The following is a 27,238-nucleotide window of genomic DNA, read 5'->3' on the forward strand; positions in this document are numbered from 1 at the left end:
CTTAGGCAGATCACAGATTATGGCCTGTCACCTGGGTGACCAGTATAGAGTAATGATGTCACAATGCCCCCTGAGGCAGATCACGGACATGGGCCTTTCACCTGGGTGGCAAGTGTAGAGTTATGATGTTACAATGTCCCCTCAGGCAGATTACACACAAGGTCCTGTCACCTTTGTGACCAGTGCAGGGTTATGGTGTCACATTGTCCCCTTAGGCAGATCACAGACAAAGGACGTTCACCAGGGTGACCAGTGCAGAGTTATGATGTCACAATATTCCCTTAGACAGATCACAGACAAGGGTCTGTCAACTGGGTGACCAGTGCAGTGTTATGATGTCACAATACTCCCTTAGGCAGATCACAGACAAGGGACTGTCACCTGGCTGCCCAGTGCAGAGTTATGATTTCACAATGACTCCTTAGGCAGATCACAGACAAGGACCTGTCACCTGGGTGACCAGTACAGATTTATGATGTCACAATACTCCTTAGGCAGATCACAGACAAGGGCCTGTCACCAGGGTGACCAATGCAGAGTTATGATGTCACAATGCACACTGAGGCAGATCACAGACAAAGGTCTGTCACCTGGGTGACCAGAGCAGAGTTATGATGTCACAATGTACCTTAGGCAGATCACAGACAAAGGTCTGTCACCTGGGTGAGCGTTGCAGAATTATGATGTCACAATGCCCCCTTAGGCAGATCACAGAGAGGGGTCTGTCACCTGGCTGCCCAGTGCAGAGTTTTGATGTCACAATAACCCCTTTGGCAGATCACAGACAAGGGAATGTCAACTGGGTGCCCAGTGCAGAGTTATGATGTCAGAATGACCCCTTAGGGAGATCACATATGAGGGTCTGTCACCTGTGTGACCAATACCGAGTTATGAAGTCACAAAGCCCCCTTAGGCAGATGACAGACAAGGGCCTGTCTCCTCGATGACCAGTGCAGAGTTATTATGTCACAATGCACCCTCAGGCAGATCACACACAAGGGCCTGTCACCTTGGTGACCAGTGCAGAGTCATGATGTCATAATGCCCCCTTAGGCAGATCACAGAGAAGGGTCTGTCACCTGGGTGACCAATGCAGAGTTATGATGTCACAATGCCCCCTCAGGCAGATCACACACAAGGGCCTGGCACCTGTGTGACCAGTGCAGGTTTATGTTGTCACAATGCACCCTTAGGCAGATCACAGGCAAAGGCCTGTCACCAGGGTGACCAGTGCAGAGTTATGATGTCACAATGCCCCCTTAGGTGGATCACAGTCAGTGGTCTATCACCTGTGTGACCGGTTCAGAATTATGATTTCAAAATACGCGCTTAGGCAGATCACAGACAAGGGCCTCTCACCTGGGTGTCCAGTGCAGAGTAATGGTGTCACAATGACCCCTTAGGCAGAACACAGACAAGGACCTGTCTCCTAGGTGACTAATGCAGAGTTATGAAGTCACAATGCCCCCTTAGGCAGATCACAGTCAAGGTCCTGTCACCTGGGTAACCAGTGCAGAGTTATGATGTCACAATGCCCCTTAGGCTGATCACAGTCAGTTGCCTGTCACCTGGGTGACCAGTGCAGAATTATGATGTCACAATACCCCCTTAGGCAGATCACAGACAAGGGCCTCTCACCTGGGTGCCCAGTGCAGAGTTATGATGTCACAATGCCCCCTTAGGCAGAACAATGATAAGGGCCTGTCACCTGGGTGCCTAAAGCAGAGTTATGATGTCACAATGCCCACGTAGGCCGATAACAGAAAACGGCCTGTCACTTGAGTGACCAGTGCAGAGTCATGATGTCACTATGTCCACTTTGGCTGATCACACAGAAGTGCCTGTCACCTGTGTGACCAGTGGATGTTTATGATGTCACATTGCCCCGTTAGGCAGATCACAGACAAAGGCCTTTCTCCAGGGTGACCAGTGCAGAGTTATGATGTCACAATACTGCCTTAGGCAGATCACAGACATGGGTCTCTCAAGTGGGTGACCAGTGCAGTGTTATGATGTCACAATATTCCTGTAGGCAGATCACAGACAAGGGCCTGTCACCAGGGTGACCAGTGCAGAGTTATGATGTCACAATGCCCCCTTAGGCAGATCACAGTCAGTGGCCTGTCACCTGGGTGACCAGTACAGAGTTATGATGTCTCAATGCCCCCTTAGGCAGATCACAGACAGTGGCCTGTCTCCAGGCTGACCAGTGCAGAGTTATGATGTCACAATGCACACTCAGGCATATCACAGAAAAAGGCCTGTCACCTGGATGACCAGTGCAGATTTATGATATCACAATGCGCCTTAGGCAGATCACAGACAAGGGCCTGTCACCTGGGTGACCATTGCAGAATTATGATGTCACAATGCCCCCTTAGGCAGATGACAGACAGGGATCTGTCACCTGGCTGCCCAGTGCAGAGTTATGATGTCACAATATCCGCTTTTGCAGATCACAGTCAAGGGAATGTCAACTGGGTGCCCAGTGTAGAGTTATGATGTCACAATGACCCCTTAGGCAGATAACAGATGAGGGCCTGTTACCTGGGTGACCAATACCGAGTTATGATGTCACAATGCCCCCTTAGGCAGATAACAGACAAGGGCCTGTCACCTGGGTGACCAGTGCAGAATTATTATGTCACAATGCTCCCTCAGGCACATCACAGACAAGGGCCTGTCACCTTGGTGACCAGTGCAGAGTTATGATGTCATAATGCCCCCTTAGGCAGATCACAGACAAGGGTCTGTCACCTGGGTTACCAGTGCAGAGTTGTGATGTCACAATGCCCCCTCAGGCAGATCACACACAAGGGCCTGTCACCTGTGTGACCCGTGCAAGTTTACAATGTCACAATGCCCCCTTAGGCAGATCACAGGCAAAGGCCTGTCACCAGGGTGACCAGTGCAGTGTTATTATGTCACAATGCCCCTTTAGGTGGATCACAGTCAGTGGTCTGGCACCTGGGAGACCGGTTCAGAATTATGATGTCACAATACCCCCTTAGGCAGATCACAGACAAGTGCCTCTCACCTGGGTGCCCAGTGCAGAGTAATGATGTTACAATGCCCCCTTAGGCAGAACACAGACAAGGACCTGTCTCTTAGGTGCCTAATGCAGAGTTATGAAGTCACAATGCCCCCTTAGGCAGATCACAGTCAAGGTCCTGTCACCTAGGTAACCAGTGCAGAGTTATGATATCACAATGACCCTTAGGCAGATCACAGACAAGGGCCTGTCAACTGGTTGACTAATGCAGATTTATGATGTCACAATGGCCCTTAGGCAGATCACAGACAAAGGTCTCTCACCTGGGTGCCCAGTGCAGAGTTTTGGTGTCACAATGCCCCTTAGGCAGATTACAGACAACGGCCTGTCTCCTGGGTGACCAGGGCAGAGTTATGATGTCACAATGCCCCTTAGGCAGATCACAGACAAGGGCCTGTCAACATGCTGAGTAGTGCAGATTTATGATGTCACAATGACCCCTTAGGCAGATCACAGACAAGGGCCTGTCACCGGGGTACCCAGTGCAGAGTTATGATGTCACAATGCCCCCTTAGGGAGAACACAGACAATGGCCTGTCACCTGGGTAACCAGTGCAGAGTTATGATATCACAATGCCCCTTAGGCAGATCACAGACAAGGGTCTGTCACCTGGGTGACCAGTGCATACTTATGTTGTCACAATGCTCCGTTAGGCAAATCAAAGACAAGGGCCGGTCACCTGGCTGCCCAGTGCATAATTACGATGTCACTATACCCCCTTAGGCAGATCATAGACAAGGGAATGTCACGTTTGTGCCCAGTGCAGAGTTATGATGTCACAATGACCCCTTAGACAGATCACAGATAAGGGCCTGTCACCTGGGTGACCAATACAGAGTTATGATGTCACAATGCCCCCTTAGGCAGATCACAGACAAGTGCCTCTCTCCTGGGTGACCAGTGCAGAGTTATGATGTCACAATGCACACTCAGGAAGATCACAGACAAGGTCCTGTCACCTGGGTGACCAGTGCAGAGTTATGATGTCACAATGCCCCCTCAGTTAGATCACACACAAGGGCCTGTCACCTGTGTTACCAGTGCAGGCTTATGGTGTCACAATGCCCCTTTAAGCAGATCACAGACAAAGGCCTGTCACCAGGGTGACCAGTGCAGAGTTATGATGTCACAGTGCCCCCTTAGGCAGATCACAGTCAGTGGCCTGTCAGCTGGGTGACCAGTGCAGAATTATGACGTCACAATTCCCCCTTAGGCAGATTACACACAAGGGCCTGTCACCTGTGAGACCAGTGCAGGGTTATGATGTCACAATGCCCCCTTAGGAATATCACAGAAAAGGGCCTGCCACCTCGGTGCCTAATGCAGACTTATGATGGCACAATGCCCCCTTAGGCAGATCACAGACAAGGTTCTGTAACCTGGATAAACAGTGCAGAGTTATGATGTCAAAATGCCCTCTTAGGCATATCACAGAATAAGGGCCTGTCACCTGGATGACTAGTGCAGACTTACGATATCATGATTCCCCCTTAGGCAGATCAGAGACAAGTGCCTGTCACCTGGGTGACCAGTGCAGAGTTATGATGCCACAATACCCCCTTAGGCAGATCACAGACAAAGGCCTCTCATCTGGGTTCCCAGTCCATAGTTATGATGTCACAATTCCCCTTAGGCAGATGACAGACAACGGCCTGTTACCTGGGTGACTAGTGTGGACTTATGATGTCACAATGCCCCCTTTGGCAGATCACAGACAAGGGCCTGTCAGCTGGGTGACCAGTGCAGAGTTATGATGTCACAATGCCCCCTTAGGCAGATCACAGAAAAGGGCTGTCACCAGGGTGACCAGTGCAGAGGTATGATATCACAATGCCCCCTTAGGCAGATCACAGACAAGGGTCTGTCTCCTGGGTGACCAGTGCATACTTATGATGTCACAATGCACCGTTAGGCAGATCAAAGACAAGGGCCGGTCACCTGGGTGACCAGTAGAGAGTTATGAAGTCAAAATGCCCCGTTAGGCAGATCACAGACAAAGGCCTGTCACCAGACTGACCAGTGCAGAGTTATGATGGCACAATGCCCCCTTAGGCAGATCACAGACAAGGGCCTGTAACCTGGGTGCCCAATACAGATTTATGATGTCACAATGCCCCCATAGGCAGATCACAGATAAGATCCTGTCACCTGGGTTACCAGTGCAGAGTTATGATGTCGCAATGACCCTTACGCAGATCACAGACAAAGGCCTGTCACCAGGGTGACTGGTGCAGACTTATGATGTCACAATTCCCTCTTAGGCAGATCACAGACAAGGGCCTGTCACCTGGGTTACCACTGAAGAGTTTTGATGCCACAATACCCCCTGAGGCAGATCACAGACAAAGGCCTCTCATCTGCGTGCCCAGTGCAGAGTTGTGATGTCACAATGCCCCTTAGGCAGATGACAGACAAGGGCCTGTCACCTGGGTGACCAGTGCAGAGTTATCATGTCACAATGCACCCTCTGGCACATCACAGACAATGACCTGTCACCTGGGTGACCAGTGCAGAGTCATTATGTCACAAAGTCCCCTCAGGTACATCACACAAAAGGGCCTGTCACCTGTCTGACCAGTGCAGCGTTATGATGTCACAACGCACCCTTAGGCAGATCACAAACAAAGGCCTGTCACCAGGGTGACAAGTGCAGACTGATGATGTCACAATGCCCTCTTAGGCACATCACAGACAGTGGCCTGTCACCTGGGTGACCAATCCAGAATTATGATGTCACAATACCCCCTTCGGCAGATCACAGGCAAGGGTCTGTCAACTGGGTGACCAGTGCAGTGTTATGATGTCACAATACTCCCTTAGGCAGATCACAGACAAGGGACTGTCACCTGGCTGCCCAGTGCAGAGTTATGATTTCACAATGACCCCTTAGGCAGATCACAGACAAGGACCTGTCACCTGGGCGACCAGTACAGATTTATGATGTCACAATGCCCCTTAGGCAGATCACAGACAAGGGCCTGTCACCAGGGTGACCAATGCAGAGTTATGATGTCACAATGCACACTGAGGCAGATCACAGACAAAGGTCTGTCACCTGGGTGACCAGTGCTGAGTTATGATGTCACAATGAACCTTAGGCAGATCACAGACAAAGGCCTGTCACCTGGATGAGCGTTGAAGAATTATGATGTCACAATGCCCCCTTAGGCAGATCACAGAGAGGGGTCTGTCACCTGGCTGCCCAGTGCAGAATTTTGATGTCACAATATCCCCTTTGGCAGATCACAGACAAGGGAATGTCAACTGGGTGCCCAGTGCAGAGTCATGATGTCAGAATGACCCCTTAGGGAGATCACAGATGAGGGTCTGTCACCTGGGTGACCAATACCGAGTTATGATGTCACAAAGCCCCCTTAGGCAGATCACAGACAAGGGCCTGTCACCTTGGTGACCAGTGCAGAGTCATGATGTCATAATGCCCCCTTAGGCAGATCACAGAGAAGAGTCTGTCACCTGGGTGACCAATGCAGAGTTATGATGTCACAATGCCCCCTCAGGCAGATCACACACAAGGGCCTGGCACCTGTGTGACCAGTGCAGGTTTATGGTGTCACAATGCACCCTTAGGCAGATCACAGGCAAAGGCCTGTCACCAGGGTGACCAGTGCAGAGTTATGATGTCACAATGCCCCCTTACGTGGATCACAGTCAGTGGTCTATCACCTGTGTGACCGGTTCAGAATTATGATTTCAAAATACGCGCTTAGGCAGATCACAGACAAGGGCCTCTCACCTGGGTGCCCAGTGCAGAGTAATGGTGTCACAATGACCCCTTAGGCAGAACACAGACAAGGACCTGTCTCCTAGGTGACTAATGCAGAGTTATGAAGTCACAATGCTCCCTTAGGCAGATCACAGTCAAGGTCCTGTCACCTGGGTAACCAGTGCAGAGTTATGATGTCACAATGCCCCTCAGGCTGATCACAGTCAGGGGCCTGTCACCTGGGTGACCAGTGCAGAATTAGGATGTCACAATACCCCCTTAGGCAGATCAGAGACAAGGGCCTCTCACCTGGGTGCCCAGTGCAGAGTTATGATGTCACAATGCCCCCTTAGGCAGAACAATGAAAAGGGCCTGTCACCTGGGTGCCTAAAGCAGAGTTATGATGTCACAATGCCCTCTTAGGCAGATCACAGTCAAGGTCCTGTCACCTGGGTAACCAGTGCAGAGTTATGATGTCACAATGCCCCTCAGGCTGATCACAGTCAGGGGCCTGTCACCTGGGTGACCAGTGCAGAGTTATCATGTCACTATGCCCCCTTAGGCAGATCACAGACAAGGGCCTGTCACCTGCGTGACCAGTGCAGAGTTATGATGTCACAATGCCCACGTAGGCCGATAACAGAAAACGGCCTGTCACTTGAGTGACCAGTGCAGAGTCATGATGTCACAATGCCCACTTTGGCTGATCACACAGAAGTGCCTGTCACCTGTGTGACCAGTGCATGTTTATGATGTCACATTGCCCCGTTAGGCAGATCACAGACAAAGGCCTTTCTCCAGGGTGACCAGTGCAGAGTTATGATGTCACAATACTGCCTTAGGCAGATCACAGACATGGGTCTCTCAAGTGGGTGACCAGTGCAGTGTTATGATGTCACAATATTCCCTTAGGCAGATCACAGACAAGGGCCTGTCACCAGGGTGACCAGTGCAGAGTTATGATGTCACAATGCGCCCTTAGGCAGATCACAGTCAGTGGCCTGTCACCTGGGTGACCAGTACAGAGTTATGATGTCTCAATGCCCCCTTAGGCAGATCACAGACAGTGGCCTGTCACCAGGGTGACCAGTGCAGAGTTATGATGTCACAATGCACACTCAGGCATATCACAGAAAAAGGCCTGTCACCTGGATGACCAGTGCAGATTTATGATATCACAATGCCCCTTAGGCAGATCACAGACAAGGGCCTGTCACCTGGGTGACCATTGCAGAATTATGATGTCACAATGCCCCCTTAGGCAGATGACAGACAGGGATCTGTCACCTGGCTGCCCAGTGCAGAGTTATGATGTCAGAATATCCGCTTTTGCAGATCACAGACAAGGGAATGTCAACTGGGTGCCCAGTGAAGAATTATGATGTCACAATGACCCCTTAGGCAGATAACAGATGGGGGCCTGCTACCTGGGTGACCAATATCGAGTTATGATGTCACAATGCCCCCTTAGGCAGATCACAGACAAGGGCCTGTCACCTGGGTGACCAGTGCAGAGTTATTATGTCACAATGCTCCCTCAGGCAGATGACAGACAAGGGCCTGTCACCTTGGTGACCAGTGCAGAGCTATGATGTCACAATGCCCCCTTAGGCAGATCACAGACAAGGGTCTGTCACCTGGGTGACCAGTGCAGAGTTGTGATGTCACAATGCCCCCTCAGGCAGATCACACACAAGGGCCTGTCACCTGTGTGACCCGTGCAAGTTTACAATGTCACAATGCCCCCTTAGGCAGATCACAGGCAAAGGCCTGTCACCAGGGTGACCAGTGCAGAGTTATGATGTCACAATGCCCCCTTAGGTGGATCACAGTCAGTGGTCTGGCACCTGGGAGACCGGTTCAGAATTATGATGTCACAATACCCCCTTAGGCGGATCACAGACAAGGGCCTCTCACCTGGGTGCCCAGTGCAGAGTAATGATGTTACCATGCCCCCTTAGGCAGAACACAGACAAGGACCTGTCTCCTAGGTGCCAAATGCAGAGTTATGAAGTCAAAATGCCCCCTTAGGCAGATCACATTCAAGGTCCTGTCACCTAGGTAACCAGTGCAGAGTTATGATATCACAATGACCCTTAGGCAGATCACAGACAAGGGCCTGTCAACTGGTTGACTAGTGCAGATTTATGATGTCACAATGGCCCTTAGGCAGATCACAGACAAAGGCCTCTCACCTGGGTGCCCAGTGCAGAGTTTTGGTGTCACCATGCCCCTTAGGCAGATTACAGACAAGGGCCTGTCTCCTGGGTGACCAGGGCAGAGTTATGATGTTACAATGCCCCTTAGGCAGATCACAGACAAGGGCCTCTCAACATGTTGAGTAGTGCAGATTTATGATGTCACAATGACCCCTTAGGCAGATCACAGTCAAGGTCCTGTCACCTTGGTAACCAGTGCAGAGTAATGAAGTCACAATGCCCCTTAGGCAGATTACGGATAAGGGCCAGTCACCTGGGTGACTAGTGCAGACTTGTGATGTCACAATGCCTCTTAAGCGGATCACAGACAAAGGACTGTCATCAGGATGACTAGTGCAGATTTATGATGTCACAATACCGCATTAGGCAGATAACACACAAGGGCCTGTCACCTGGGTGACCAGTGGAGAGTTATGATGTCACAATGCCCCCTTAGGCATATCACAGACAAGGACCTGTCACCTGGGTGACCAGCGCAGAGTTATGATGTCACAATATTCCCTTAAGCAGATCAAAGAAAAGGGACTGTCACCTGGGTGCCCAGTGCAGAGTTATGATGTCACAATTACCCTTTAGGCAGATCACAGGTAAGTGCCTGTCACCTGGGTGACCAGTACAGAATTATGATGTCACAATGCCCCCTTTTGCAGATCACAGACAAGGGCCTGTCACCTGGGTGACCAGTGCACACTTATGATGTCACAATGCACACTCAGGCAGATCACTGAGAAGGGCCTGTCACCTGGGTGACAAGTGCAGATTTATGATGTCACAATGCCCCCTCAGGCAGACCACACCCAAGGGCCTGTCAGCTGTGTGAGCAGTGCAGGTTTATGATGTCACAATGTCCCGTTAGGCAAATTACAGACAAGGGTCTGTCACCTGGGTGACCAGTGCAGAGTTACGATCTCACAATGGCCCCTTAGGCAGATCAAAGACATGGCTCTTTCTCCTGGGTGACCAGTGCAGGGTTATGATGTCACAATGCCCCCTTAGGCTCATCATAGACAAGGTTCTGTCACCTGGGTGACACGTGCAGTGTTATTATGTCACAACGCCCCCTTAGGCAGATCACAGACAAGGGACTCTCACCTGGATGACCAGTGCAGAGTTATGATGTCACAATGCCCCCTTAGCACATCACAGAGTATGCCCTGACGCCTGGGTGACCAGTGCAGGATTATGATGTCCCAATGCCCCCTTAGGCAGATCACAAAAAAGGGCAAGTCACAGACAAGGGCCTGTCACCTGGGGGACCAGTGCAGAGTTATGATGACACAATGCCCCCCTTAGGCAGATCACAGACAAGGGCCTGTCACCTGGTTGCCCAGTGCAGAGTTGTGATGTCACAATGCCCCCTTAGGTAGATCACAGATAAGGGCTTGGCACCTGGGTGACCAGTGCCGAGTTATGATGTCACAATACTCCCTTAGGCAGATCACAGACAAGGGACTGTCACCTGGGTGACCAGTGTAGAGTTATGATGTCTCAATGCCCCCTTAGGCAGATCATAGACAGGGGTCTGAAACCTGGGTGACCAGGGCAGAGTTATGATGTCACAATTCTCCCTTAAGCAGATCACAGACAAGGGACTGTCACCTGGGTGCACAGTGCAGAGTAATGATGTCACAATGACCCCTTAGGCAGATCACAGACAAGGTCCTGTCACCTGGGTGACCAGTGCGGAGTTATGATGTCACAATGCCCCCATAGGCAGATAACAGAAAACGGCCTGTCACCTGGGTGACCAGTGCAGAGTCATGATGTCACAATGCCTCCTTAGGCAGATCACTGACAAGGGACTGTCACCTGCGTGAACAGTGCAGGGTTATGATGTCATATTGCCCCGTTAGGCAGATCACAGACAAAGGCCTTTCACCAGGGTGACCAGTGCAGAGTTATGATGTCACAATACCCTCTTAGGCAGATCACAAACAAGGGCTTATAACCTGGGTGCCCAATGCAGATTTATGATGTCACAATGCCCCCTTAGGCAGATCACAGACAAGGTCTTGTCACCTGGGTGACCAGTGCATAGTTATGATGTCACAATGCCCACTTTGGCAGATCACCGACAAGGGCCTGTCACTTCTGTGACCACTGCAGGGTTATGATGTCACAATGAAACCTTATGCAGATCACAGACAAAGGCTTGTCACCAGGGTGACAAGTGCAGAGTTATGATGTCACAATGGTCCCTTACGCAGATCACAGTCAGTGGCCTGCCACCTGGATGACCAGTATTGAATTATGATGTCACAAAGCCGCCTTAGGCAGATCAAAGACAAGGGCCTGTCATCTGGCTGCCCAGTGCAGAGTTATGATGTCACAATACCCCTTTAGGCAGATCACAGGCAAGGGATTGTCACCTGGGTGCCCAGTGCAGAGTAATGATGTCACAATGCCATTTAGGCAGATCACAAATAAGGGCCTGTCACCTGGGTGACCAGTACAGAGTTATGATGTCACAATGCCACTTCGGCAGATCACAGATATAGGCCTGTCACCTGGATGACCAGTGCAGAGTTATGATGTCACAATGCCCCCTCAGGCAGATCACACACAAAGTCCTGTAACCTGTGTGACCAGTGCAGGGTTATGATGTCACATTGCCAACTTAGGCAGATCACAGACAAGGGCCTGTCAACTGGTTGACTAGTGCAGATTTATGCTGTCACATTGCCCCCTTAGGCAGATCACAGAGGAGGACCTGTCACCTGGGTGGCCAGTGAAGGGTTATGATGTCACAATGCCCCCTTAGGCAGATAAAAGAAAAGGGCCTATCACCTTGGTGACCAGTGGAGAGTGACAATATCACAATGCCCCCTTAGGCAGATCACAGAGAAGGGTCTGTCACCTGGGTGACCAGTGCAGAGTTGTTATGTCACAATGCACCGTTAAGCAGATCAAAGACAAGACCGGTCACCTGGCTGCCGAGTGCAGAGTTATGATATCACAATACCCACATAGGCAGATCACAGAAAAGGGATTGTCACCTGGTTGCCCAGTGCAGAGTTATGATGTCACAATGACACCTTAGGCAGATAACTGACAATGGCCTGTCACCTGGGTGACCAGCGCAGAGTTATTATGTCACGATTTCCCCTTAGGCATATCACAGACAAGGGCCTGTCACCTGGGTGACCAGTGCAGAGTTATGATGTCTCAATGCACACTCATGCAGATCACAGACAAGGGCTTCTCACCTGGGTGACCAGTGCAGGGTTTTGATGTCGCAATTCCCCCTCAGGCAGATCACACACAAGGGCCTGTCACCTGTGAGACCAGTGCAGGGTTAAGATGTCACAATGCCCCCTTAGGCAGATCACGGACAAAGGCCAGGCACCAGAGAGACCAGTGCAGAGTTATGATGTCACAATGCCCCCATAAGCAGATGACATACAGTGCCTGTCACCTGGGTGACCAGTGCAGAATTATGATGTCAAAATACCCCCCTAGGCAGATCACAGACCAGGGCCTGTCACCTGGGTAACCAGTGCAGAGTTATGATGTCCCAATGCCCCCTTAGGCAGATCACAGACAGGGTCCTCTCACCTGGGTAACCAGTGCAGATTTATGATGTTACAATGCCCCTTAGGCAGATCACAGACAAGGGCTGGTCAACTGGTTGTCTAGCGCAGATTTATGATGTCACAATGACTCCTTAGGCAGATCACAGACCAGGGCCTGTCACCTGGGTGACCAGTGCAGAGTTATGATGTCACAATACACTCTTAGGCAGATCAGAGACAAAGGCCTCTCACCTGGGTGCCCAGTGCAGAGTTGTGATGTCACAATGACCCCATGGGCAGATCGCAGATAAGGGCCTGTCACCTGGGTGACCAGTGCAGAGGCATGATGTCACAATACTGCCTTAGGCAGATCACAGACAGGGGTCTGTCAACTGGGTGACCATTGCAGTGTTATGATGTCACAATCCTCCCTTAGGGAGATCACAGACAAGGGACACTCACCTGACAGCCCAGTGCACTGTTATGATGTCAGAATGAACCCTCAGGCAGATCACAGATAAGGGCCTGTCACCTGGGTGACCAGTACAGAGTTATGATGTCACAATACCACTTAAGAAGATCACAGACAAGGGCCTGTCACCTGGGTGACCAATGCAGAGTTATGATGTCACAATGCACACTCAGGCAGATCACAGACAAGGGCCTGTCACCTGGGTGAACAGTGCAGAGTTATGATGTCACAATGCCCCCTCAGGCAGATCACACACAAGGGCCTGTCAAATGTGAGACCAGTGCAGGATTATGATGTCACAATGCCCCCTTAGGCAGATCAGAGACAAGGTCCTGTCTCCTGGGTTACCAGTGCAGAGTTATGTTATCACAATGCCCCTCACGCAGATCACAGAAAAGGGCCTGTCTCATGGGTGACTAGTGCAGACTTATGATGTCACAATGCACCCTTAGGCAGAAAACAGACAAGGGCCTGTCACCTGGGTGACTAGTGCAGACTCATGATGTCACAATGTCCCCTTTGGCAGATCACAGACACGGGCCTGTCACCTGGGTGACCAGTGCAGGGTTATGATGTCACAATGCCCACTTAGGTAGATCACAGAAAGAGGCCTATCACCTGGGTGACCAGTGCAGAGTTATGATATCACAATGCCCCCTTAGGCAGAACACAGACAAAGGTGTGACACCTGGGTGACCAGTGCAGAGTTATGATGTCACAATGCACCGTTAGGCCGATCAAAGACAAGGGCCAGTCACCTGGTTGCCCAGTGCAGATTTATGATGTCACAATACCCCTTAGGCAGATCACACACAAGGGACTGTCACCTGGGTACCCAGTGCAGAGTTATGATGTCACGATGACCCCTTAAGCAGATCACAGACAAGGGCCTGTCACCTGGGTGACCAATACAGAGTTATGATGTCACAATGCCCCCTTAGGCAGATCACAGTCAAGGGCCCGTCCCGTGGGTGACCAGTGCAGAGTTATTATGTCACAATGCACCCTCAGGCAGATCACAGACAAGGGCCTGTCACCTGGGTGACCAGTGCAGAGTTATGATGTCTCAGTGCCACCTTAGGCGGAACACAGACAATGGTCGGTCACGTGGGTGACCAGTGCAGAGTTATGATGCCACAATGCACCCTCAGGCAGATCACAGACAACGGCCTGTCGCCTGTGAGTCCAGTGCAGGGTTATGATGTCACAATGCCCCCTTAGGCAGATCACAGACAAAGTCCTGTCACCAGGGTGACCAGTGCAGAGTTATGATGTCACAATGCCCCCTTACGCAGATCACTGACATTGGCCTGTCACCTGGAAGACCAGTGCAGAATTATGATGCCACAATACCCCTAAGGCAGATCACAGACAAGGGCCTGTCACCTGGGTGCCCAGTGCAGAGTTATGATGTCACAGTGCCCCCTTAGGCAGATCACCTACAAGGGCCTGTCACCTGGGTGCCCAATGCAGAGTTATGATGTCACAATGCCCTCTTAGGCAGATCAGAGACAAGGTCCTTTCTCCTGGGGTACCAGTGCAGTGTTACAATGTTACAAGGCCCCGTTAGGCAGATGACAGGAAGGGCCTGTCTCCTGGGTGACCAGTGGTGAGTTATGATGTCACAATGCCCCCTTAGGCAGATAACAGACAAGGGCCTGTCACCTGGGTGACCATTGCAGAATTATGATGTCACAATGCCCCCTTAGGCAGATCACAGACAACGGTCTGTCACCTGGGTGAGCAGTGCGGAGTTATGATGTCACAATACTCCCTGAGGCAGATCACAGACAAGGGTCTCTCACCTGGGTGCCCATTGCAGAGTTATGATGTCACAATGTCCCTTAGGCAGATCACAGACAGGGGCCTGACAACTGGTCGACTATTGCAGATTTACGATGTCACAATGCCCCCTTAGACAGATCACAGACAAGGGCCTGTCATCTGGATGATCAGTGCAGAGTTATGATGTCAGAATACACCATTAGGCAGATCTCAGACAAAGGCCTCTCACCTGGGTGTCCAGTGCACAGTTATGATGTCACAATGCCCCTTAGGCAGATCACAGAAAAGAGCCTGTATCCTGGGTGACTACTACAGACTTATGATGTCACAATGCCCCCTTTGGCGTATCACAGACAAGGGCCTGTCACCTGGGTGACCAATGCAGAGTTATGATGCCACAATACCACCTTAGGTAGATCACAGACAAAGGCCTCTCATCTGGGTGCCCAGTGCAGAGTTATGATGTCACAATGCCCCTTAGGTAGATGACAGACAAGGGCCTGTCACCTGGGTGACTAGTGCAGAGTTATGATTTCACAATGCCCCCTTTGGCAGATCACAGACAAGGGCCTGTCACCTGGGTGACCAGTGCAGAGTTATGATGTCACAATGCCCCCTTATGCAGATAACAGAAGAGGGCCTATCACCTGGGTGACCAGTGCAGAATTATGATATCACAATGCCCCTTAGGCAGGTCACAGACAAGGGTCTGTCACGTGGCTGACCAGTGCAGAGTTATGATGTCACAATGCACCGTTGGGCAGATCTCAGACAAGGGCCGGTCACCTGGCTGCCCAGTGCAGAGTTATGATGTCACAATACCCCCTCAGGCATTTCACACACAATGGCCTGTCACCTGTGTGACCAGTGCACGGTTATGATGTCACAATGCCCCCTTAGGTAGATGACTGACAAAGTCCTGTCACCATGGTGACCAGTGCAGAGTTATGATGCCACAATGCCGCCTTAGGCAGGTCACAGTCAGTGGTCTGTCACCTGGGTGACAAGGGCAGTATTATGATGTCACAATACACCGTTACGCAGATCACAGACAAGGGCCTCTCTCCTGGGTGCCCAGTGCAGAGTTATGATGTCACAATGCCCCCTTAGGCAGATCACCGACAAGTGTCTGTCCCCTGGTTGCCTAATGCAGAGTTATGATGTCACAATTCCCCCTTAGGCAGATTACAGATGAGGGCCTGTCACCTGGGTGACTAGTGCAGACTTATGATGTCACAATGCCCCTTAGGCATATCATAGACAAGGGCCTGTCAACTGGTTGACTAGTGCAGATTTATGCTGTCACAATGCCCCCTTAGGCAGATCACAGACCAGGGCCTGTCACCTGGGTGACCAGTGCAAATTTATGATGCCACAATACCCCTTAGGCAGATCACAGATAAAGGCCTCTCATCTGGGTGCCCAGTGCACAGTTATGATGACACAATGTCCCTTAGGTAGATGACAGACAAGGGCCTGTCACCTGGGTGACTAGTGCAGAATTATGATGTCACAATGCCCCCTTTGGCATATCACAGACAAGGGCCTGTCAACTGGGTGACAGTGCAGAGTTATGATGGCACAATGCACCCTCAGGCAGATCATAGCAAGGTCCTGTCACGTGGGTGACCAGGGCAGGTTTATGATGTCTCAATGCCCCTTACGCCGATCACAGTCAAGGGCCTGTCACCTGGGTGATTAGTGCAGACTTATGATATCACAATGCCCCCTTAGGCAGATCACAGACAAGGGTCTGTAACCTGGGTGACCAGTGCAGAATTTTGATGTCACAATTCTCCCTTAAGCAGATCACACACAAGGGACTGTCACCTGGGTGCCCAGTTCAGAATAATGATGTCACAATGACCCCTTAGGCAGATCACAGGTAAGTGCCTGTCACCTTGGAGACCAGTACAGTGTTATGATGACACAATGCCCCCTTATGCAGATCACAGCCTAGGGCCTGTCACCTGGGTGACCAGTGCAGAGCTACGATGTCACAATGCACCCTCAGGCAGATCACAGACAAGGGCCTGTCTCCTGGGTGACCAGTGCAGAGTAATGATGTCACAATGCCCCCTCAGGCAGATCACACACAAGGGCCTGTCACCTGTGTGAACAGTGGAGGTTTACGAAGTCACAATGCCCCCTTAGGCAGATCACAGACAAGGGCCTGTCACCTGGGTGACCAGTGCGGAGTTATGATGTCACAATGCCCCCGTAGGCAGATAACAGGAAACGGCCTGTCACCTGGGTGACCAGTGCAGAGGTATGATGTCACAATGCCCCCTTAGGCAGATCACAGACAAGAGCCTTTCACCTGTGTGACCAATGCAGGGTTATGATGTCACATTGCTCCGTTAGGCAGATCACAGACAAAGGCCTTTCACCAGGGTGACCAGTGCAGAGTCATGATGTCACAATACCCCCTCAGGCAGATCACAGACAAGGTCTTGTCACCTGGGTGACCAGTGCATAGTTATGATGTCACAATGCCCACTTAGGCAGATCACCGACAAGGGCTTGTCACCCGTGTGACCACTGCAGGGTTATGATGTAACAATGCAACCTTATCCAGATCACAGACAATGGCCTGTCACCAGGGTGACAAGCGCAGAGTTATGATGTCACAATGCTCCCTTACGCAGATCACAGTCAGTGGCCTGTCACCTTAATGACCAGTACAGAATTATGATGTCACAATCCCCTTAGGCAGATCAAAGACAAGGGCCTGTCATCTGGCTGATGAGTGCAGAGTTATGATGTCACAATACCCCTTTAGGCAGATCGCAGACAAGGGATTGTCACCTGGGTGCCCAGTGCAGAGTTATGATGTCACAATGCCACTTAGGCAGATCACAGATAAGGGCCTGTCACCTGGGTGACCAGTACAGAGTTATGATGTCACAATGCCACTTCGGCAGATCACAGACATAGGCCTGTCCCCTGGTTGACCAGTGCAGAGTTATTATGTCACAATGCCCCCTCAGGCAGATCACACACAAAATCCTGTCACCTGTGTGACAAGTGCAGGTTAATGATGTCACATTGCCAACTTAGGGAGATCACCGACAAGAGCCTGTCAACTGGTTGAATAGTGCAGATTTATGCTGTCACATTGCCCCCTTAGGCAGATCACAGAGGAGGACCTGTCACCTGGGTGACCAGTGAAGGGTTGTGATGTCACAATGCCCCCTCAGGCAGATAAAACAAAAGGGCCTATCACCTGGGTGACCAGTGGAGAGTGACGATATCACAATGCCCCCTTAGGCAGATCACAGACAAGGGTCTGTCACCTGGGTGACCAGTGCAGAGTTGTGATGTCACAATGCACCGTTAAGCAGATCAAAGACAAGACCGGTCACCTGGCTGCCGAGTGCAGAGTTATGATATCACAATTCCCCCTAAGGCAGATCAGAGACAAGGGATTGTCACCTGGTTGCCCAGTGCAGAGTTATGATGTCACAATGACACCTTAGGCAGATAACAGACAACGGCCTGTCACCTGGGTGACCAGTGCAGAGTTATTATATCACGATTCCCCCTTAGGCAGATCACAGACAAGGGCCTGTCACCTGGGTGACCAGTGCAGAGTTATGATGTCTCAATGCACACTCATGCAGATCACAGACAAGGGCTTCTCACCTGGGTTACCAGTGCAGAGTTGTGATGTCGCAATGCCCCCTGAGGCAGATCACACACAAGGGCCTGTCACCTGTGAGACCAGTGCAGGGTTAAGATGTCACAATGCCCCCTTAGGCAGATCACGGACAAAGGCCTGTCACCAGAGTGACCAGTGAAGAGTTATGTTGTCACAATGCCCCCTTACGCAGATCACATACAGTGCCTGTCACCTGCGTGACCAGTGAAGAATCATGATGTCAAAATACCCCCCTAGGCAGATCACAGACAAGGGCCTGTCACCTGGGTAACCAGTGCAGAGTTATGATGTCCCAATGCCCCCTTAGGCAGATCACAGACAAGGTCCTCTCACCTGGGTAACCAGTGCAGAGTTATGATGTTACAATGCCACTTAGGCACATCACAGACAAGGGCCTGTCAACTGGTTGTCTAGCGCAGATTTATGATGTCACAATGCCCCCTTAGGCAGATCACAGACCAGGGCCTGTCACCTGGGTGACCAGTGCAGAGTTATGATGTCACAATACACTCTTAGACAGATCAGAGACAAAGACCTCTCACCTGGGTGCCCAGTGCAGAGTTGTGATGTCACAATGACCCCTTAGGCAGATCACAGATAAGGACCTGTCACCTGGGTGACCAGTGCAGAGGCATGATGTCACAATACTGCCTTAGGCAGATCACAGAAACGGGTCTGTCAACTGGGTGACCATTGCAGTGTTATGATGTCACAATCCTCCCTTAGGCAGATCTCAGACAAGGGACAGTCAACTGACAGCCCAGTGAAGTGTTATGATGTCAGAATATCCCCTCAGGCAGATCACAGATAAGGGCCTGTCACCTGGGTGACCAGTACAGAGTTATGATGTCACAATACCACTTAGGCAGATCACAGACAACGGCCTGTCACCTGTGTGACCAGTGCAGAGTTATGATGTCACAATGCACACTCAGGCAGATCACAGACAAGGGCCTGTCACCTGGGTGACCAGTGCAGAGTTATGCTGTCACAATGCCCCCTCAGGCAGATCACACACAAGGGCCTGTCACCTGTGAGACCAGTGCAGGGTTAAGATGTCACAATGCCCCCTTAGGCAGATCACGGACAAAGGCCTGTCACCAGAGTGACCAGTGAAGAGTTATGTTGTCACAATGCCCCCTCAGGCAGATCACACACAAGGGCCTGTCAAATGTGAGACCAGTGCAGGATTATGATGTCACAATGCCCCCTTAGGCAGATCAGAGACAAGGTCCTGTCTCCTGGGTTACCAGTGCAGAGTTAGGTTATCACAATGCCCCTCACGCAGATCTCAGACAAGGGCCTGTCTCATGGGTGACTAGTGCAGACTTATGATGTCACAATGTACCCTTAGGCAGATAACAGACAAGGGCCTGTCACCTGGGTGACTAGTGCAGACTCATGATGTCACAATGTCCCTTTCGCTGATCACAGACAAGGGCCTGTCACCTGGGTGACCAGTGTTGGGTTATGATGTCACAATGCCCACTTAGGTAGATCACAGTAAGGGGCTTATCACCTGGGTGACCAGTGCAGAGTTATGATATCACAATGCCCCCTTAGGCAGAACACAGACAAAGGTGTGTCACCTGGGTGACCAGTGCAGAGTTATGATGTCACAATGCACCATTAGGCCGATGAAAGACAAGGGCCAGTCACCTGGTTGCCGAGTGCAGATTTATGATATCACAATACCCCCTTAGGCAGATCACACACAAGGGACTGTCACCTGGGTACCCAGTGCAGAGTTATGATGCCACAATGACCCCTTAGGCAGATCACAGAAAAGGGCCTGTCACCTGGGTGACCAATACAGAGTTATGATGTCACAATGCCCCCTTAGGCAGATCACAGTCAACGGCCTGTCACGTGGGTGACCAGTGCAGAGTTATTATGTCACAATGCACCCTCAGGCATATCACAGACAAGGGCCTGTCACCTGGGTGACCAGTGCAGAGTTATGATATCACAATGCCACCTTAGGCGGAACACAGACAATGGTCGGTCACCTGGGTGACCAGTGCAGACATATGATGCCACAATGAACCCTCAGGCAGATCACAAAAAACGGCCTGTCGCCTGTGAGTCCAATGCAGGGTTATGATGTCACAATGCCCCCTTAGGCATATCACAGACAAAGGCCTGTCACCTGGGTGACCAGTGCAGAGTTGCGATGTCACAATGCCCCCTTACGCAGATCACTGACAGTGGACTGTCACCTGGGAGACCAGTGCATAATTAAGATGCCACAATAACCCCTCAGGAAGATCACAGAATAGGGCCTGTCACCTGGGTGCCCAGTGCAGAGTTATGATGTCACAGTGCCCCCTTAGGCAGATCACATACAAGGGCCTGTCACCTGGGTGCCCAATGCAGAGTTATGATGTCACAATGCCCCCTGAGGCAGATCAGAGACAAGGTCCTGTCTTCAGGGTTACCAGTGCAGTGTTACCACGTCACAAGGCCCCGTTAGGCAGATGACAGGCAAGGGCCTGTGACCTGGGTGACCAGTGCTGAGTTATGATGTCACAATGCCCCCTTAGACAGATAACAGACAAGGGCTTGTCACCTGGGTGACCATTACAGAATTATGATGTCACAATGCCCCCTTAGGCAGATCACAGACAACGGTCTGTCACCTGGGTGAGCAGTGCACATTTATGATGTCACAATACTCCCTGAGGCAGATCACAGACAAGGGCCTCTCACGTGGGTGCCCATTGCAGAGTTATGATGTCACAATGCCCCTTAGGCAGATCACAGACAAGAGCCTGTCAACTGGTCGACTATTGCAGATTTATGAAGTCACAATGCCCCCTTAGGCAGATCACAGACAAGGGCCTGTCACCTGGGTGACCAGTGCAGAGTTATGATGTCACAATGCCCCCTTAGGCAGATCACAGACAATGGCCTCTCACCTGGTTGCCCAGTGCAGAGTTGTGATGTCACAATGCCCCCTTAGGCAGATCACAGAGAAGGGCCTGGCACCTGGGTGACCAGTGCCGAGTTATGATGTCACAATACTCCCTTAGGCAGATCACAGACAAGGGACTGTCACTTCGGTGACCAGTGTAGAGTTATGATGTCACAATGCCCCCTTAGGCAGATCACAGACAGGGGTCTGTAACCTGGGTGACCAGTGCAGAGTTATGATGTCACAATTCTCCCTTAAGCAGATCACAGACTAGGGACTGTCACCTGGGTGCCCAGTGCAGAGTAATGATGTCATAATTTCCCCTTAGGCAGATCACAGACAAGGTCCTGTCACCAGGGTGACCAGTGCGGAGTTATGATGTCACAATGCCCCCATAGGCAGATAACAGAAAACGGCCTGTCACCTGGGTGACCAGCGCAGAGTTATGATGTCACAATGCCTCCTGAGGCACATCACTGACAAGGGCCTGTCACCTGTGTGACCAGTGCAGGGTTATGTTGTCACATTGCCCTGTTAGGCAGATCAAAGACAAAGGCCTTTCACCAGGGTGACCAGTGCAGAGTTATGATGTCACAATACCCTCTTAGGAAGATCACAAACAAGGGCCTGTAACCTGGGTGCCCCATGCAGATTTATGATGCCAAAATGCCCCCTTAGGCAGATCACAGACAAGGTCTTGTCACCTGGGTGACCAGTGCATAGTTATGATGTCACAATGCCCACTTTGGCAGATCACCGACAAGGGCCTGTCACTTATGTGACCACTGCAGGGTTATGATGTCACAATGAAACCTTTTGCAGATCACAGACAAAGGCCTGTCACCAGGGTGACAAGTGCAGAGTGATGATGTCACAATGCTCCCTTATGCAGATCACAGTCAGTGGCCTGCCACCTGGATGACCAGTACTGAATTATGATGTCACAAAGCCCCCTTTGGCAGATCAAAGACAAGGGCCTGTCATCTGGCTGCTCAGTGCAGAGTTATGATGTCACAATACCCCTTTAGGCAGATCACAGGCAAGGGATTGTCACCTGGGTGCCCAGTGCAGATTAATGATGTCACAATGCCATTTAGGCAGATCACAAATAAGGGCCTGTCACCTGGGTGACCTGTACAGAGTTACGATGTCACTATGCCACTTAGGCAGATCACAGACATGGGCCTGTCACCTGGTTGAGCAGTGCAGAGTTATGATGTCACAATGCCCCCTCAAGCAGATCACACACAAAGTCCTGTCACCTGTGTGACCAGTGCAGGGTTATGATGTCACATTGCCAACTTAGGCAGATCACAGGCAAGGGCTTGTCAACTGGTTGACCAGTGCAGATTTATGCTGTCACAATGCCCCCTTAGGCAGATCACAGACGAAGGCTTCTCACCTGGGTGACTAGTGCAGAGTTATGATGCCACAATACCCCCTTAGGCAGATCACAGACAAAGGCCTCTCATCTGGGTGCCCAGTGCACAGTTATGATGACACAATGCCCCTTAGGTACATGACAGACAAGGGCCTGTCACCTGGGTGACTAGTGCAGACTTATGATGTCACAATGCCCCCTTTGGCAGATCACAGACAAGGGCCTGTCAACTGGGTGACCCGTGCAGAGTTATGATGTCACAATGCACCCTCATGCAGATCACAGACAAGGTCCTGTGACGTGGGTGACCAGGGCAGGTTTATGATGTCTCAATGCCCGTTACACAGATCACAGACAAGGGCCTGTCACCAGGGTGATTAGTGCAGACTTATGATGTCACAATGCCCCGTTAGGCAGGTCACAGGCAAGGGCCTGTCACCTGGGTGACCAGTGCAGATTTATGATATCACAAGGCCCCCTTAGGCAAATCTCAGACAAGGGTCTGTAACCTGGGTGACCAGTGCAGAGTTATGATGCCACAATTCTCCCTTAAGCAGATCACAGACAAGGGACTATCACCTGGGTGCCCAGTGCAGAGTAATGATGTCACAATGACAACCTAGGCAGATCACAGGTAAGTTCCTGTCACCTGGGAGACAAGTACATTGTTATGATGTCACAATGCCCCCTTATGCAGATCACAGACAAGGGCCTGTCACCTGGGTGACCAGTGCAGAGTTACGGTGTCACAATGCACCCTCAGGTAGATCACAGACAAGGGCCTGTCTCCTGGGTGACCAGTGCAGAGTAATGAAGTCACAATGCCCCCTCAGGCAGATGACACACAAGGGCCTCTCACCTGTGTGAACAGTGTAGGGTTATGAAGTCACAATGCCTCCTTAGGCAGATCACAGACAAAGGCCTGTCACCAGGGTGACCAGTGCAGAGTTATGATATCACAATGCCCCCTTAGGCAGATCACAGTCAGTGGCCTGTCACCTGGGTGACCATTTCAGAACTATGATGTCACAATACCCCCTTAGGCAGATCACAGGCAAAGACCTGTCACCAGGGTGACCAGTGCAGAGTTATGATGTCACAATGCCCCCTTACGCAGATCGCCGACAGTGGCCTGTCACCAGGGTGACCAGTGCAGAATTATGATGTCACAACACCCCTTTAGGCAGATCACTGATAAGGGCCTGTAACCAGGGTGCCCAGTGCAGAGTTATGATGTCACAATGCCTCCTTAGGCAGATCACAGACAATGTCCTGTCACCTGGGTGACCAGTGCAGAGTTATGATGTCACAATGCCCCCGTAGGCAAATAACAGAAAACGGCCTGACACCTGGGTGACCAGAGCAGAGGTATGATGTCACATTGCCTCTTTAGGCAGATCACAGACAATGTCCTGTCACCTGGGTGAACAATGCAGGGTTATGATGTCACATTGCTACGTTAGGCACATCACAGACAAAGACCTTTCACCAGGGTGACCAGTGCAGAGTTATGATGTCACAATACTCCCGTAGGCAGATCACAGACAAGGTCCTGTCACTTGGGTGACCAGTGCATATTTATGATGTGACAATGCCCATGTAGGCAGATCACAGAAAAGGTCTTGACACCTGGGTGACCAGTGCATAGTTATGATGTCACAATGCCCACTTAGCAGATCACCGACAAGGGCCTGTCACCTGTGTGACCACTGCAGGGTTATGATGTCACAATGCAACCTTACGCAGATCACAGACAAAGGCCTGTCACCAGGGTGACAAGTGCAGAGTAATGATGTCACAATGCCCCCTTATGCAGATCACAGTCAGTGGCCTGTCACCTGGATGACCAGTACTGAATTTTGATGTCACGAAGCCCCCTTAGGCAGATGAAAGACAAGGGCCTGTCATCTGGCTCCCCAGTGCAGAGTTATGATGTCACAATACCCCTTTAAGCAGATCACAGAAAAGGGATTGTCACCTGGGTGCCCAGTGCAGAGTTATGATGTCACAATGCCACTTAGGAAGATCACAGATAAGGGCCTGTGGCCTAGGTGACCAGTACAGAGTTATGATGTCACAATGCCACTTAGGCAGATCACAGACATGGGCCTGTCACCTGGTTGACCAGTGCAGAGTTAGGCTGCCACAATGCCCCCTGAGGCAGATCACACACAAAGTCCTGTCACCTGTGACCAGTGCAGGGTTATGATGTCACATTACCAACTTAGGCACATCACAGACAAGGACCTGTCAACTGGTTGACTAGTGCAGATTTATGCTGTCACAATGCCCCCTTAGGCAGATCACAGACCAGGGCCTGTCACCTGGGTGACCAGTGCAATGTTATGATGCCACAATACCCCCTTAGGCAGATCACAGATAAAGGCCTCTCATCTGGGTGCCCAGTGGACAGTTATGATGACACAATGCCCCTTAGGTAGATGACAGACAACGGCCTGTCACCTGGGTGACTAGTGCAGAATTATGATGTCACAATGCCCCCTTTGGCATATCACAGACAAGGGCCTGTCAACTGGGTGACAGTGCAGAGTTATGATGTCACAATGCACCCTCAGGCAGATCATAGAAAAGGTCCTGTCACGTGGGTGACCAGGGCAGGTTTATGATATCTCAATGCCCCTTACGCAGATCACAGACAAGGGCCTGTCAGCTGGGTGATTAGTGCAGACTTATGATATCACAATGCCCCCTTAGGCAGATCACAGACAAGGGTCTGTAACCTGGGTGACCAGTGCAGAGTTATGATGTCACAATGCACCCTCAGGCAGATTACAGACAAGGGCCTGTAACCTGGGTGACCAGTGCAGATTTATGATGTAGCAATGCCCCCTCAGGCAGATCGCGCACAAGGGCCTGTCACCGGTGTGACCAGTGCATAGTTATGATGTCACAATGCCCCCTTAGGCAGATCACAGACAAGGGTCTGTGACCTGGGTGACCCATGCAGAGTTATGATGTCACAATGGCCCCTTAGGCAGATCAAAGAGAAGTGTCTTTCACCTGGGTGACAAGTGCAGGGTTATGACGTCACAATGCGCCATTAGGCAGATCACAGACAGTGGTCTGTCACCTGGGTGACCAGTGCAGAGTTATGATGCCACATTGCCCCCTTAGGCAGATAACAAAAAATGGCATGTCACCTGTGTGTCCATTGCATGGTTATGATTTCACAATGCCCCCGTAGGCAGATCACAGACAAGGGTCTGTCACCTGGGTGACCAGTGCAGAGTTATGATTTCATGATTCCCAATTAGGCAGATCACATACAAGGGATTGTCACCTGGGTGACCAGTGCAGACATATGATGTCAAAATTCCCCCTCAGCAGATCACAGAGAAGGCCCGGTCACCTGGGTGACCAGTGCAGGGTTATGATGTCCCAATGCCCCCTAAGACAGATCACAAAAAAAGGGCACGTCACCTCTGTGACCAGTGCAGGGTTGTGATGTCACAATGCCCCTTAGGCAGATCACAGACAATGGTCTGTCACCGGGGTGACCAATGCATAGTTATGATGTCACAATGGCCCCTTAGGCAGACCACAGACATGGGACTGTCACCTGGGTGACCAGTACAGGCTTACGATGTCACAATGCCCCCTTAGCAGATCACAGACAAGGCCCTGTCACCTGGATGACCAGTGCAGGGTTATGATGTCCCAATGCCCCCTTAGGCAGATCACAAGAAAGTGCATGTCAGCTGGGTCACCAGTGCAGTGTTATGCTGTCATAAGGTCCCCTTAGGCAGATCACAGACAAGGGACTGTCACCTGGGTGCCCAGTGCAGAGTTATGATGTCACAATGCACCCTTAGGCAGATCACAGACAAGGGTCTGTCACCTGGGTGACCAGTGCAGACTTACGATGTCACAATGCCCCATTAGGCAGATCACAGACAAGGGACTGTCACCTGGGTGACCAGTGCAGACTTACGATGTCACAATGCCCCCTTAGCAGATCACAGACAAGGCCCTGTCAACTGGATGACCAGTGCAGGGTTATGATGTCCCAATGCCCCCGTTGGCAGATCACAAAAGAGGGCATGTCTGCTGGGTGACCAGTGCAGTGTTATGATGTCAAAGTGTCACCTTAGGTAGATCACAGGCAAGGGACTGTCACCTGGGTGCACTGTGCAGAGTTATGATGTCACAATGCACCCTTAGGCAGATAACAGACAAGGGCCTGTCACCTGCATGCCCAGTGCATAGTTATGATATAACAATGCCCCTTAGGCATATCACAGACAAGGGCCTGTCACCTGGTTGACCAGCGCAGAGTTATGATGTCACAATATTCCCTTAAGCAGATCAAAGAAAAGGGCCTGTCACCTGGGTGCCCAGTGCAGAGTTATGATGTCACAATGACCCTTTAGGCAGATCACAGGTAAGTGCCTGTCACCTGGGTGACCAGTGCACACTTATGATGTCACAATGCACACTCACCTGGGTGAGAAGTGCAGAGTTATGATGTCACAATGCCCCCTCAGGCAGACCACACC

The sequence above is a fragment of the Pan troglodytes genome, chromosome 17 (genome assembly GCF_028858775.2).
Source record: "Pan troglodytes isolate AG18354 chromosome 17, NHGRI_mPanTro3-v2.0_pri, whole genome shotgun sequence".
Taxonomy (NCBI): Eukaryota; Metazoa; Chordata; class Mammalia; order Primates; family Hominidae; genus Pan; species Pan troglodytes.